This window comes from Manis pentadactyla, chromosome 12 (assembly GCF_030020395.1).
Source record: "Manis pentadactyla isolate mManPen7 chromosome 12, mManPen7.hap1, whole genome shotgun sequence".
Classification (NCBI taxonomy): domain Eukaryota; kingdom Metazoa; phylum Chordata; class Mammalia; order Pholidota; family Manidae; genus Manis; species Manis pentadactyla.
In genome coordinates this window covers 102,910,335-102,923,754 of record NC_080030.1, presented here as the reverse complement: position 1 = coordinate 102,923,754, position 13,420 = coordinate 102,910,335, and positions in this window count along the sequence as shown.

Here is a 13,420-nt window from a genome sequence, read left to right as displayed (position 1 = left end):
ATTACTGGGATATGTAGCCTTGTATAAGTCTTGAAAAACCCTAAAATCATGGAAAAAGGAACATCCAAGTTACTTTAATACTTAATAGCTATACAGATACATGTTTGTTTGTTTTTTTTCTAGAGGAATATCCACTGTTGGATCACCAACTTTGAAAGCTGAAGAGCTAAATGAAAAAGGATAACCAGGTTCTACAGTGTCTTTCCAGATCTCTGAATAACAACTGTGATTAAAAGACTCTACAGGTAGAGCAAAATAAATGGATGTACATTCTCAGAATGCCAGACAGTGGGCATACAGAATAAAGTGTGTGTAGTTTTATGGTTATTTTTAAATTATGAACCTTGAGAACCATGCAGGACCACTATTATTGTTCAGATACAGTAGAATATAGCAGATGAGATCCATTAAAAGATATTTACTGAAAATCTCATTAACTAATATAAAATGAGCTTTACATGCTGCTACATTAACAGTTATTTAGTAAATATTGTCTCTTTAAATACAAAAGTTGGTGGCATTACAAAAGGGAGAGAAAAACCCTCATGAATTACATGTATCAAATGTTTTACCCTAAAGACAGTACTTTGAAAATTAAGATGATAACTGAGATATGGTGTGTACTTTATGGTAACATTTTTTTGCTAACTCTTGACATTTTATTTTATAGATTGTCTATTGACTTCTTTTACAGTTATATTTATTGATGTGTAATTTATATATATAACAAAACTCACTTTAGCATTCAGTTCTATGAGTTCTGATAATAGCATGGAGTTGTATAACCCCTAACAAAGCCAACAAACAAGACAGGCTCATCACTCCATAAAATCCCCTTGTGCCTCTTTATACTCAAATCTTCCCAGCTATACATTGAATGTTCGTGTCCCTCCAAAATTCATATGTTGAGCCCTAATGCTCAATTAGGGAGGAGGGATAAAGAGAAGGGGTCTTTGGGAGGTGCTTTGGAAATGAGGTGGAGACTTCATCATTGGAATTTGTGCCCTTTTCAAAGAGACCCCATAGAGCTCTCTGGCTTCACCCACCTTATGAGGACACAGCAAAAAGATTGCTGTCTAAGAACCAGAAAGTGAGCTTTCGCCAGGCACCAAACATGCCAGCACCTTGATCTTGGACTTCCCAGCCTCCAGTACGGTGAGAAACAAATTCCTAATGTTTTTAAGCCACTTAGTCTATGGCATTTTTGTTATAGCAGTCTGAGCAGACTAAGGCATTCCCTGTACTTCCATTACCTGACAACCACTGATTTGGTTTTTATCCCATTCTTTTGCTTTTTCCAGAATGTCATACAAATGGAATCACTCATACAAAGCTATTTGGAACTGGCTTCTTTCATCAAGCACAATGTCTATGGGATTTATCCATGGCAATGCATGTATCAGCAGTCCATTTTATAGCTGAGTAGTAGTCTGTTTTATGGATGTACCACAGTTGGGATACCCATTCACCAGTTGCTAGACATTTTGGTTGTTACCAGTTTGGAGCTATTACAAATAAATCTCCTATAACAGGAGGGTACAGATTTTTCATTTCTCTTAAATAAATTACCTAAGTGTGGTAATGTTGGACCTTATGGTAAGCATATATTTAACTTTATAAAGAATTGCTGAAATGTTTTCCACAGTAGCTCTACTGTCAGCAATGTACAAGTGTTCCCACTGTGCCATATCCTTAGTCATACCTGGTACTACTAGCAGTGTGGTTTTCCATTTTAACCATTCTAGCAGATGTGGAGTGGCATCCCAGTGTGGATTTAATTTGATTTTTCTAGACTGTGCCTGATGGAGAGCCGGAGTGTTTAATCTTGAGGAGGTCAGTTTATCAAGTTTTCTCTTATGAACCATATTTTTGCTGTCCTAGCTAAGAAAACGACATCTAACACGAGGTCACAAAGATTTTCTCCTATGTTTTCCTTTAGAAACCTTATCACTTTAGGTTTTATATTGAGCTCTGTCATTCATTTTGAGTGAATTTTTAAACTGTTGCAAGGTATGGCTGGAGATTCCTTTTTGTTTCATATAGATGTCCAATTGTTCCAAAACCATTTGTTGAAAAACAAATCCTTGACATTTCCAGTTCCAACTCCAACATGTAAAGAGCTTGGAAGTCATTGCTCCCATCTTCACAACAAGGGAAAACCTGAACAAATTGAAAAATCAGTGACTTTCATTGGACCCAGCAGAGAATTGAGGTTAAGGGGCAAACTGCCATCCCTGAAATCTGGAGAGACAAGTGAATGCAGAAAATCACAGCATGATCTTTTTACCTGAGCAGAGTCTGCAGGACCATAAACTGGTGGGAACGCCTTAACGGTGATTGTGACTAAACACTGGAAGTGGAGTGTGGACTAGCGTGAAAGTGAGAAACTCCTCGGGCCACAGTCTCAGGAGCGCCCCCTGCCGCGGGAGGTTTTGCCTGCAGAAACCACACCAGGTTCCCACAGCAAAGAGTCAGTAAACAAGAGGACCCTGGGGTCAAAGCTTTGTTAGACCCTAGCACCTTTTCATCTTTACATCTTCTGGGATTATTTTTAGCATTTCTCAAACTTGGGGTTTATTATTTACTTCTAGATCCACAGTTATTTCTTATAATTAAGGGTGCCAAGTAATTGGAATGCTAACCATACTTACTTGTTTGACAACTACAAGTCAAACGTCTATCAGCAGTCATGATGAAAATATTTGTGAGGTATGTAAGGAGAAATGGAAGTATAAACTACCATACCTATTAGAATTTAATAAACGATAAGCCATCTTTTAAAGGAACTTATTTTAGAAGTTACATCGAAAATAACAATCTAATAATAATGATAGCTTATATAGTTTTTTGGATTCAGTTATTTGTTTCTGAATTGTTTTGCGTATAGAAAAAGTAGAATTCAGAGTAGATCAGTTAAGGTTGAGACTAAATTAGGTAAATGCAGGAGCATAGAAAAACTGTATAAATAACAAATGAAAAACAGAACTCACTTTCACTGATAAAAGAATCTTTAAGTAATGTAGCTCGGAAACATGGAGGATGCTGGAAAAAAGAATGGTACTAGAATGCTACAAAACCAATAAGAAAAACATAAAAATGCACAAGGAGTTCCTTAATTAATGGAAGAAATGTCTGTATCTTTCCAAATGTAAAAAGAAGCCAAGCAGAAAAACAAAAGTACTTCCTGACTGTAGAATTCATGAATAAGATCAAGGAACACTGTAAATAAGAAAGGATAGGGCAAAAATGAGCAATGGGAAGAGAAGGAAAATCAGCATTCAGGTACTGACAAGCCCAGATTACACATACAAAAATGAGGAAAAAATAATTAAAGCAGAAATACAAGATTTGGAAAAAGTCACAAAGACAAGAGATGCAGCAAAAATAAAAATTAGCAAAGCAGTATGCTTCAAATACTGAAGCAAAGGAAGAAATGCCAATCGTATGCCAAGAAAATAAAATAGCTTTAGACAATAAAACCCTCACTTGAAATGACAGGGAAGGCCCCCAAAAGTAACACAGAATACCTGAAGGTCATGAAAGTATATAACCCAATTGAATTTACCCACAAACTGCCACAACATCTAGTTTCTCACAAGGTGGTTGCGCTGATTTCTTTAATGAATTTGAAACATGGCAAACACTGAAGAAAGGCCAATGGTCTAGAGTATAATTATTTTTAAAATGACTATAGTAAATAATGTAAAAGATTTTTAAAGGAGATAATTAACATTATCTAATGCCTGTTATACACATAAGCATGACATTTGATCTTCACAGCAACATTTTAAAGTCAGTATTAATTTTCATTTTACAAATAGAGAAACTAAACTCAAGGAGTTTAAAAACTCAACCCTAGGGTAAGGGACTAGGATGCTAACACAGGGAAAGGGACTCTAATATGGGTCTCTGAATGTAAAGCCACATTCTTTCCACTTTCTATGTTGTTTCCCTACTACTAGTTAATCTAGTGCTATACATAACAGAAAAAACGATGATAGTGTAGATTCTAGGAATCATTCAACTTTGTTGTATGTTTGAAATTCTTCAAAATAGAATGTTGGCAGTCATGTTGGGGAAGACACCTGAGGGTTTAAAGATCTAATTAGAAAGGAAACTGTAGACATTAAGGTTGAAATGTTACCTACAGTGAATATCAAAAGGCCCAGAGGCCCATTTTCTAAATGGGTGCCTTCACCAGGTGCAAAAAAAACACTAACACCTCTCTTGGTTAAGGCACTTGCAGCTCTGTAAACCTCATCTTGCAAGATAGGTTTCTGGGTTGAGATCGCACCTTAAACCATTTAAACCCATGAACGCTACACTGACTACATTATCTTAATACTTCAGAAATAACGGGACAAGGAACAGGTAAGGTTTGCTACAGAAAGCAGTAATAATAATGATGGCTTCCCGCTTACACTGTGCTAGTTTACAGACACTGTTCTAAACACTAAACAGGTAATAACTCATTTGAACTTCTAAACAATCTAATGAAGTAGGTATCATTATTATTACATAATGGATACCAAGAGTTTGACGCAGGAGGTCACACTCAGCCTTTGCACTGCGCTGCCTTTCTGAGGTCGGTGGCTTTCTCTTTGGTATACATGGGGCCCCTGGATACCTAGGAAATGGTAGAAAACACTGAAAGTGATGACAGTCAGGGTTACTGGTGGGGAGAGGGGTTAGTGTTGAGGTAGGATTGAAAATAAACTGAACTTATGTGACTTTGCTTAGGTTCTTATATAGATCTTAAATAGATCTTTTAAAAACCAGTGCATTTCTTATGATAGTAGAGAAAAGGAAAACAAGATACATATAAGACTTTTTAGATTAAATAAGTGTGGAGAAACAGGATATAAAGTCACTTAGAAAAGAAGCCAAAAAAAGAAAGAAAAAAGGGAGGCTTATGCACAGGAAGAAACAAGAGTTGAGCAAGAAGAGGAAAAAATGGTAGTGAAGAATTCAAAAGAATCAATTTTAAAAAAGGAGAAATGTAATATAACTTGTCGACAGTAATAACATTATAAATAGAAAAGCGTTAGAGGATATAGAGCATGGAGTCAGTCCACTGGGGCAAATGTAAGGTGCATGCAAATTCGTATGTATTTCTGTGCAAATGTACTGCCTTTTAAATGTTTCCAGCTGCATTATTTCACTTTATTATGGCATTTATTATGTTTTGTTGCTCAGCACCCAAATGTTTCCTTCCGGGGGAAAATCCTCCACTGCATGTTGTGAGGGAACTTTACTTCTCTGACACCCAGGAACTCCCGTTCCCTGGGGGAGACACTCATCTGGGATATGAAACCTAAGAGCAGCTGAACCCACGCTTCCACGAGGGCCTGGAGGTCTTGCAGGCATGATGCACTTGGTGATTGGAGTCTGGCGTGGAGGCCCCGGCCAGAGCCCCGTTAGGTCCCATCGGCTGGCAGAGGCTGGCGGCCTCCAGCAGTGTTCATACGGGTGACACTGCCCGCGGCAGGTGGCCTTACTTGTTGCCATCGCGAAACTTGGTCCTTCGGTGTTGCTGTCGATTCTATGAGCTCTCTTCCGATAAATTCACTTTCTGCCTACATTGGTCAGGTTTTGTTGTGTGGCTTGTAACCAGAAAACCTGACGAAATCGGTAGGGGGCCGCGGCCCCGAGGGCAGTGGGAGGCCGCACCGCAGTAAAGCAGTCCTGGGAGTCCCAACCCACTGGCAGCGCTTGTTTCAGTGGCACTCAACTTGTTGAAAGAGAGGATGGCCAGCTTGTACGCCTACACGTTTGGCTTCAGGAACAAACTGATACCTGGAGACCACCTCTGAAGACACTCAAGAATGTGTGGAGTCTTCAAACTTTCAGGACCAAAGGGATCTCAAAACATACTTAAGGTCTGGCAAGCAAGTAATTTGTTGAATTATGTCCACTGAAGGTCATAGCCTCACCAGGTTCCTTCTATGTAAAAGTGATGATATTGATGAAGGAAGAGAAAGACCTCATGAAGTGGGAGCGGGATGAATGAAAGGCTTCAGGGAACACAAAGCACCCTGAACCCCGAGCTCTCATTCCCACCTCTGTGGGCCTCCCTTGTCAGCTATCAGCACCCGTCATTCATGAGGCTGTTCCTCCCTCACCTGGGGGTTGACTTACGAGAGGAAGTCAGTGTTCGAGCCCGCCCCTCCCTGCCCCTTCTGCCTCAGTCCCAGCGTGCCTGGAAGGTCAAAGGCATCACTGCGTGATTCAGTGTTCTGCCTTGAGCAGCTGGCGAGGATTATAATTGTTTGCTCAGCTCATTATTAGAAACTTGGAATCTGTGATGGACAACCCTAAAATGAAGTTGACATGCCCAAAAGTCCTTATTAGTTTCTGTTGGGAAATCCTGTTGGCTCTACACTCAAAATGTGTTCAGGATACGACACTTTTAACCACCTCCACTGCTACCATTCCGGTCTGATGGTCAGATGGTCAAAGGGTTAGAGCCACCATCATCTCCTGAGGATTACTACAAAAGCCTCCTATCCTGGCTCCCCTGTCCCCCATCTCCATACATTATTTCCAAATCCGCAGCCAGATAGACCTTTTAAAAACTGAAGTCATAATATGTCATTTTCTTCAAAAACCTTATTAAAGCTGTCCATTTCACAGAGAGCAAATCCCAAACCCTTATAGTGGCCCATAAACTTTGATACGATATAGCCCCCAGTTGGCCCTCTGACCCTTTCTCCTACCACCCACCTCCTTAGCAACTCTGCTCCCAGCACACTTGTCTCCCTGCAGGTCCCTGAACTTACCAAACAGTCCACATCAGGGCCTTTGCACTTACTGCTCCTTCTGCCTGCAAGGCTCTGCCCCTGGATGTCTATATGACGGTTTCCTCACCTCTCTCAAGTCTTTGCTCACCGTCTCAATGAAACATACCCTGATCATCCCATTTAATTCTGCAACCTGACCCCTCCTTCCCAACCATACTCTCAATCCCCCTTGTTTTTCTCTACTTTTTTTTCCCTGTTAGACTCATCCTCTCCTAACACACTACATAGTAATTTTTTTTTCTTTTTATTTAATTTAATTTTTTTATTTTTGCTATCATTAATCTACAATTACATGAAGAACACTATGTTTACTAGGCTCTCTCCCTCACCAAGTCCCCCCCCACACACCCCACTACAGTCACTGTCCATCAGCGTAGCAAGATGCTGTATCATCACCACCTGTCTTCTCTGTGTTGTACATAGTAATTTATTTAATATGTTTACCATTGAGCATCTATCTGCTTGTGGTAGAATATAAGCCCCACAGATCTGGCTTCTTGTGACAGCCAGTCCTTGGTTCACCTATTTGCCCTCAGATTATGTCTGAGCCCTTCCTCTGCTCAAATCTGTATGTAAAAGGTGTTGACCTCTAAAGGCTGCATCCCCAGGCTCTCAGGTCAGCTACTGTGGACAAAAGGGAACCAAGAAATCTGACTGAAAATGGTTGGCAAGATAAATATTCTATCTTTTATTTACCTTATCTTTTATTACCACCATACCATGGCCTTCCAGAATCCAGATGTTTGTAGAAAGATCTTTAATGCTATCAGTCTACTAGGATACCATTAACTGCAGTGCAGATGTAGTTTACTAAATAGTAGACTGAGATTTTAAAAAGTTAATGTCACTTTAAAATTGGCTGAACATAATCAGGCCATGTCTTTAAGGTAAAGGAAGAAATGGGGTTTTGTTCAATTTGTGCTTAGATACTTGTTTTGCTTTGTATGGTTTTCCTTGAAATTCTAAGACTATTATTCATTTGAAAAGGCATGTAAGTTGAAAATTATTGTAGAACATTTCTTAAGCTAATTTATCTTCTTTTGATTATTTTCCATAAATATTCCCTGATGTTTCCTTCTGTCTTTTATGTTTTTTGGACTGGCATTGAGGCATTCAGAAGCAGTCATGGTGAGCTAGCTGCATGCTTGCATTCCGAAGTCTGTTTCCATATTTCCATCCGACAGTTGGCTATTTGTTCTTGGATATGTCCTGAGGCAATCTTGGCAGAGAAATTCAAAGTAATCACAGTTATCTGGAATCTTTGATTAAAACTTACAGTTATAGCTTTGGTGGAAGAAATATTCTCATACACCAAGGTGTCATAAGGCTTTTTTTTAGACTGCCATTAGATAATGACCACATAACCCTGCAGAAGTACACTTAATTTATTGTAAGGGCTACCATTAATTCACCTTCCTATGTGCCAGGCATTTTACAAACATTATGCCTTTCAATTCTCACAATGCTGTTAAGGCTATATTATTATCCCTGTTTTACAGATGAAAACCTGAAACTCCGTCATACAGTTATAAGTGACAGTGGTAGGATTTCCACACAGGTCTCCATGATCTCAAATCCTCAGTTGTTCTAAATCTGCCACCTTGAGCTTTATGAAACAGATAGGAATACAGAAATAACGACAAAGCATTTATGATCCCCAAGTAATGCCAATTCATTTCAGGAGGGAAATGTTGGGAGAATGAAGTGTATGCAAGCCAGCAGATCTGGTTGGAAATGGAGCTGACTGGGCATTCAACTGCCTGTTGTCTTTGTGGTGGTGGTGCCTACATGTAATGTATAATAGCAATTTAGTTATTTTTAAGTTAGTAAGGAAAAGGCTAGGCAAATATTTGGATAAGGAATCATTTAAAAAATCCAGGAAGAATACACAGAAATCTTCTCTACTACTATTAAATAATAATACTAGCTCATGTTTTCCAGGGTTTAATATGTGCCTATTACTGGGAGAACTACATAATTCTCCTTCAAACTCTTATCAACTATTATAGCTGAGGAAATTTAGACAGCTTTAGAATTTGTCCAAGGTAGAAAGTGGTAGAGTTGGCAATCAAAGCTCATGTTTTTAACCAAAATTATCTTAAACAGTAGAAAGAATCAATGGTACTGCTGCCGAACTGTAATGTAGCTTCCCTGCACGTCTCCTACCTCATGCAAGGCCACAACACCTTAGGAAAATAATTATAAATGTTTAAAATGCCATAGTGCAGAACATTAAACATCGTAATACTTGAAATCAGCTATGTGAAGTTCTAAAATATACTTTATGGATCTATTTTGTTCTATGACAATAAGAAAATCATCAACTTTCAACATAATATTTCAGATTTTATAACCACTATAATGCCCACAATGAGCCATCCCTCCTGCTATCCATATCTTTGAGTGCTCCCCCCAACACTGACTCTCAGTATGGCCACATGCCTCACTTGGGCCAGAACAATAGAGCTTAGTAAGTGCTAGAACACTGAGTCATGTTCTTCTGGAACACTACCACCATCGTGTGAGAACTCAGAATATCCTGCTAGAGAAACTGCATGGAGGGGAACCAAGCAGTCTTGGCCAAGAGCCGCAGATAACCCCTATTCATATAAATGATCTTTTGTGGAACAGCTAGCCTCAATGGAGCCACTAGATGACCACAGACACGGGAATGACTCCAGGCAAGATCAACACAAGAATCACCAGCTGAACCTAGCCAAATTGCAGAATCATCAGCATAAAAATGGTGGTTACTAATCCAGTAGGTTTGGGGGTAGCTTATTACCAACAATCAATAACTGATACACAGTTTTTTTTTTTTAATGCATGTACAAGTGGGTTTTTTTTTTTTTTGTGTGTGTGTGTGTGTGTGTGTGTGTGTGTGTGTGCGTGTATGTGTGTGTGTGTTGGGGTGCATGAACACACACAATCCTCCTGTCGGCCTATTTTTGCATATTACCTTTGTTCTTCACATTGCAAAAGAGAATGTTACAAAATGTCTGGGCCATGTGTCTCTACATTGTGTGCATCATCAATATTGCTAACTTTCCTTTGGCTTATACTTTTACTGAGCTTATGAATACTTCACAAATACAAGTTCACTGCATTGTGGAATAAAACCACCTAGCAAATATGATGCATACTGAAACACAAACCATTATTTATTGAAACTTTTACAGGTACAAGTATATAGGCCCTACCTTCTTCTTCTAGTGACTATAAATGAATAAATAAATAAATAAAAGAGTTTTTGCTCCTGCTCCTCCTAAAAACCTACAACACAGAGAAAGAGAGAGCCACATAGGCTCTTGCAGAAAAAGATAATTCTGGAAATACAGTCAAAGCTCTGCTACTTTGACCTAAGTTCTCCTAGTCCATTCCTTATGAAAAATGAGAATAATAAATCGTTCTTATGTGAAGATTCTAAGGCAAAGGTTAGCAAATTCTGGCCCATGGGTCAAATTTAGCCCACCATCTCTTTTTGTATAGCCTTTAAACTACTTCTAGTCTAGCCTACAAGATGTACACCACAACCAGCAATGTGGCATTTTTCTTCTTCTGATCCTTACAAAAAATTCAACAAAATAATTTGTTCCAAAATTTAATAATAATAAAGATGTCACTAATAAATACTGCTTTTAATAAACTCCTGAGAGCACAAAAGATGTGTTATTGTTAACTACTGAGAAGGGAAAATAGTGTTTTTAGTACTTACATGATGCTCATGGAAAATGTTTTATGTGAATGAATCCATTTAAACATTTTTATCCATTACTAACAACTAATTAACTATCTTATTTGCTTATATATAGCCAACAAAATCCCCCAAATGCAGGGAATGTTGGGTAAATTAGACTAATATAGATAAGAAAACCAATTTGCAAGATGGAATTATTCAGACTGGCTCCCTTTACCACTCTAATTACATGTAATAGCTCTGTTCCTGTCTGCTTTGACTTGTTTGTGTGGACTTTGTCTTAAATGACAAAGTGGAGTATTTGAGGGTAAAAAAAGCAGAAAAGGGAGTATTTCTAAGAGAAACAGAGGAATCCTGGGAGCAGATGGGCAGATGAGAGAAAGAACAGCAGAGCTGGGGCAGCAACTGCACCTGTCAAAATTTGGCTGGAAACTATGTTCCCAGTTGATCTGATTTTAGAGTAACAGGATGGATCCATGAAATACTTATCCTGACACTTAAAAATTGTGGATTTTACAGTTTGTTGACACTCCTGCTGGGCTGCCTGTTCCATTCAGCTATGCTGAATCCACAGATCTGGAAATGGCAACTCTTGTCAGAGGGAGGACTGCTTCCAGAAAGGCCAGGTTAGCCCAGAGAGGCCCCAGAATGGCAGGGAGCTCATAAGGCATTAAAAAGCTTGGAGTATAATAAAGGGAAGAGGGGAATGTTGAAGAAAATAGTGCAGCATTCCAGTAATCGGTGAAATTGATAAATCATAGAAATATTTATTACCTGGCTCTGAATCTTGAACAGAGTAAAACTTGGTTTCAAGGGGCTCTACAAGGCCTTTAGTGTTTGAATCTGTAACTTCATTTAATGTGTTTGAATCTGTAATGAATAAAGACCAAGACAGTGGAGACTGTGGCTCCCGTTCTGGGAGAGTTTTGAGATGTGGACTCTGTGAACACAGAGAAAGAAAGAAGGGGCCAGGGATGAGCCTCGATACAGACCGGCAACCCTGGACCCCTTCCCTTGCCACCACATAGCCTCACCCCCACTGCCTCCTTAGCCTACTAGAATCTGACTCGAGCCACCTACCGATTTTGTGAAATACTCACCAAGGTTTCCCATGGTCACCAATAGTGCCAGCTCCCTTCCCAGCAATCTGGTGAACTAAGTGTCCTGACTGCAACTCCAAAACTCTTGCCAAAAAATAACCAACAACAACAACAACAAAAGGACCAAATTTTTCTATGAGTTGACAAGAAAAGTAAGAAATATTGAGTGAAGGCAAAATTCCAAAAGATAAGGGTGGCTTTCACCTTGTGAGCGTCTGCCAAATCCTGATACATTTTCAGTTCAGGTCTATGGCTCTGAAAATTGGAGTGGGTAGACAGGAGTGGGGAAGAGCCCAGGGTCTCCTAACTTGGAGAATATGAAAAGATCTTCCCCATAAAAGCTGGACTTCAAAGGGCTTCAGTTTCCATAGAATGGTGAGAATAAGCTTGAAAAAATCCCACCCAACCCCCACCCTTCCAAGAGGGGCTGCAAAGAGGGCTCCTTGGTTCTGCATTATGGGGAACACCGTCGAACATTCTGAGCCACAATCCAGTCCCCACGTGGGTTTTACCTGAATTCATACTACTTAATTTCAAAACCCTCAAGCTGAGAACTTCAAGTGTTTCTGGACTAGAACTAGCAGAAATGCAACTCTTTTCTGCATAAACTTATCTTTATCCCAGGTCTTAATTTATTCCTACAGTTAAACTTCAAGATACATTTCCTTCCGACCAAAATCACAAGACATAGAAATAAATAAGTCACCAAGTAAAACAGAAAACAATCGAGAGCAGAATCAGGCATGCCAACACTTCAGATTTGAAAGTATTAGAATATAAAGCAAGTATGTTTATTATGTTGTTTAAAACAATAATGAATGGAACAGTAATACAAATAAAGATTAAGGGACTTAAAATTGCCAGCCATATTTGAAAATAATCAAGCAATTTCTATAAATGAAAAATACAATTATTAAAGACAATTAAATGGATTTAAAGATTAAGAAAGTTTTATTTAATAGTAAGATATATCTGAAAACTAGCACAAAAAGACAGAGATGGAAAATATAAATGTTGAAACATAAAAGAAAGAATGACAATATCTAACATTTCAATCAGTTAACTTCTCTGTATCTTAATAAATGTCATGGGAAATGAGTAAAAAAGACATCTATTCCCCAGTTAAATCACTGTAACTCTACAGAAAAATAAGAGAACATCTTTAAAAAGAAGGAAAAGAAAGATTTACTTTTAAAAAAACCATAATTTTCTGACAGCATACTTTTCAAAGTGGAAAATTTTCCATGTATTGAGAAAAAAAATCAATCTGGAATTCTACATCAGTACAAAGTACCTACCAAAAAGACGACAAAAAAGACTGTTATACAATAAAAACATTAGGTCTCCTCACCAACAGACCTTACTAGAGTGAGATCTAGTGAGTGCCTCAGGGCAGCGAGTCGGTGCCTGGCTCTCCCAGGGATCTCTCTCCCCCTTCCCTCCTCTGGTGGCAGTGCTGTGGGCGGGGTTCCCACCGTTATCGTGTCTCTGCCTTTCCTGCCATTTTAGGCTTTTTAGAATTTGATCTTTTGTCCCTAGTTGTATAGAAGGTATTCACTTCAGTCTCCATCCTTCTTCAGGGTGAAATGCTCTGCGTGCAGGTGCAGATTCAGTGTGTAGGTGGGAGAAGGTGGATTCAGGCTCTGTCTGCTTCACCTGCTCAGAATCCCCCATGACTAAATTTCTTGTATTTCCGTCATGTATTTATTTTCAAATGCTGTTTATGAAAAACACATCTAAGATTTAGAATTCAGAAACATTGAAAGAAAAATGAGGTAAAAAAAATACCAAACACTAACCAGAAGAAACTGGTGTCACTCTCT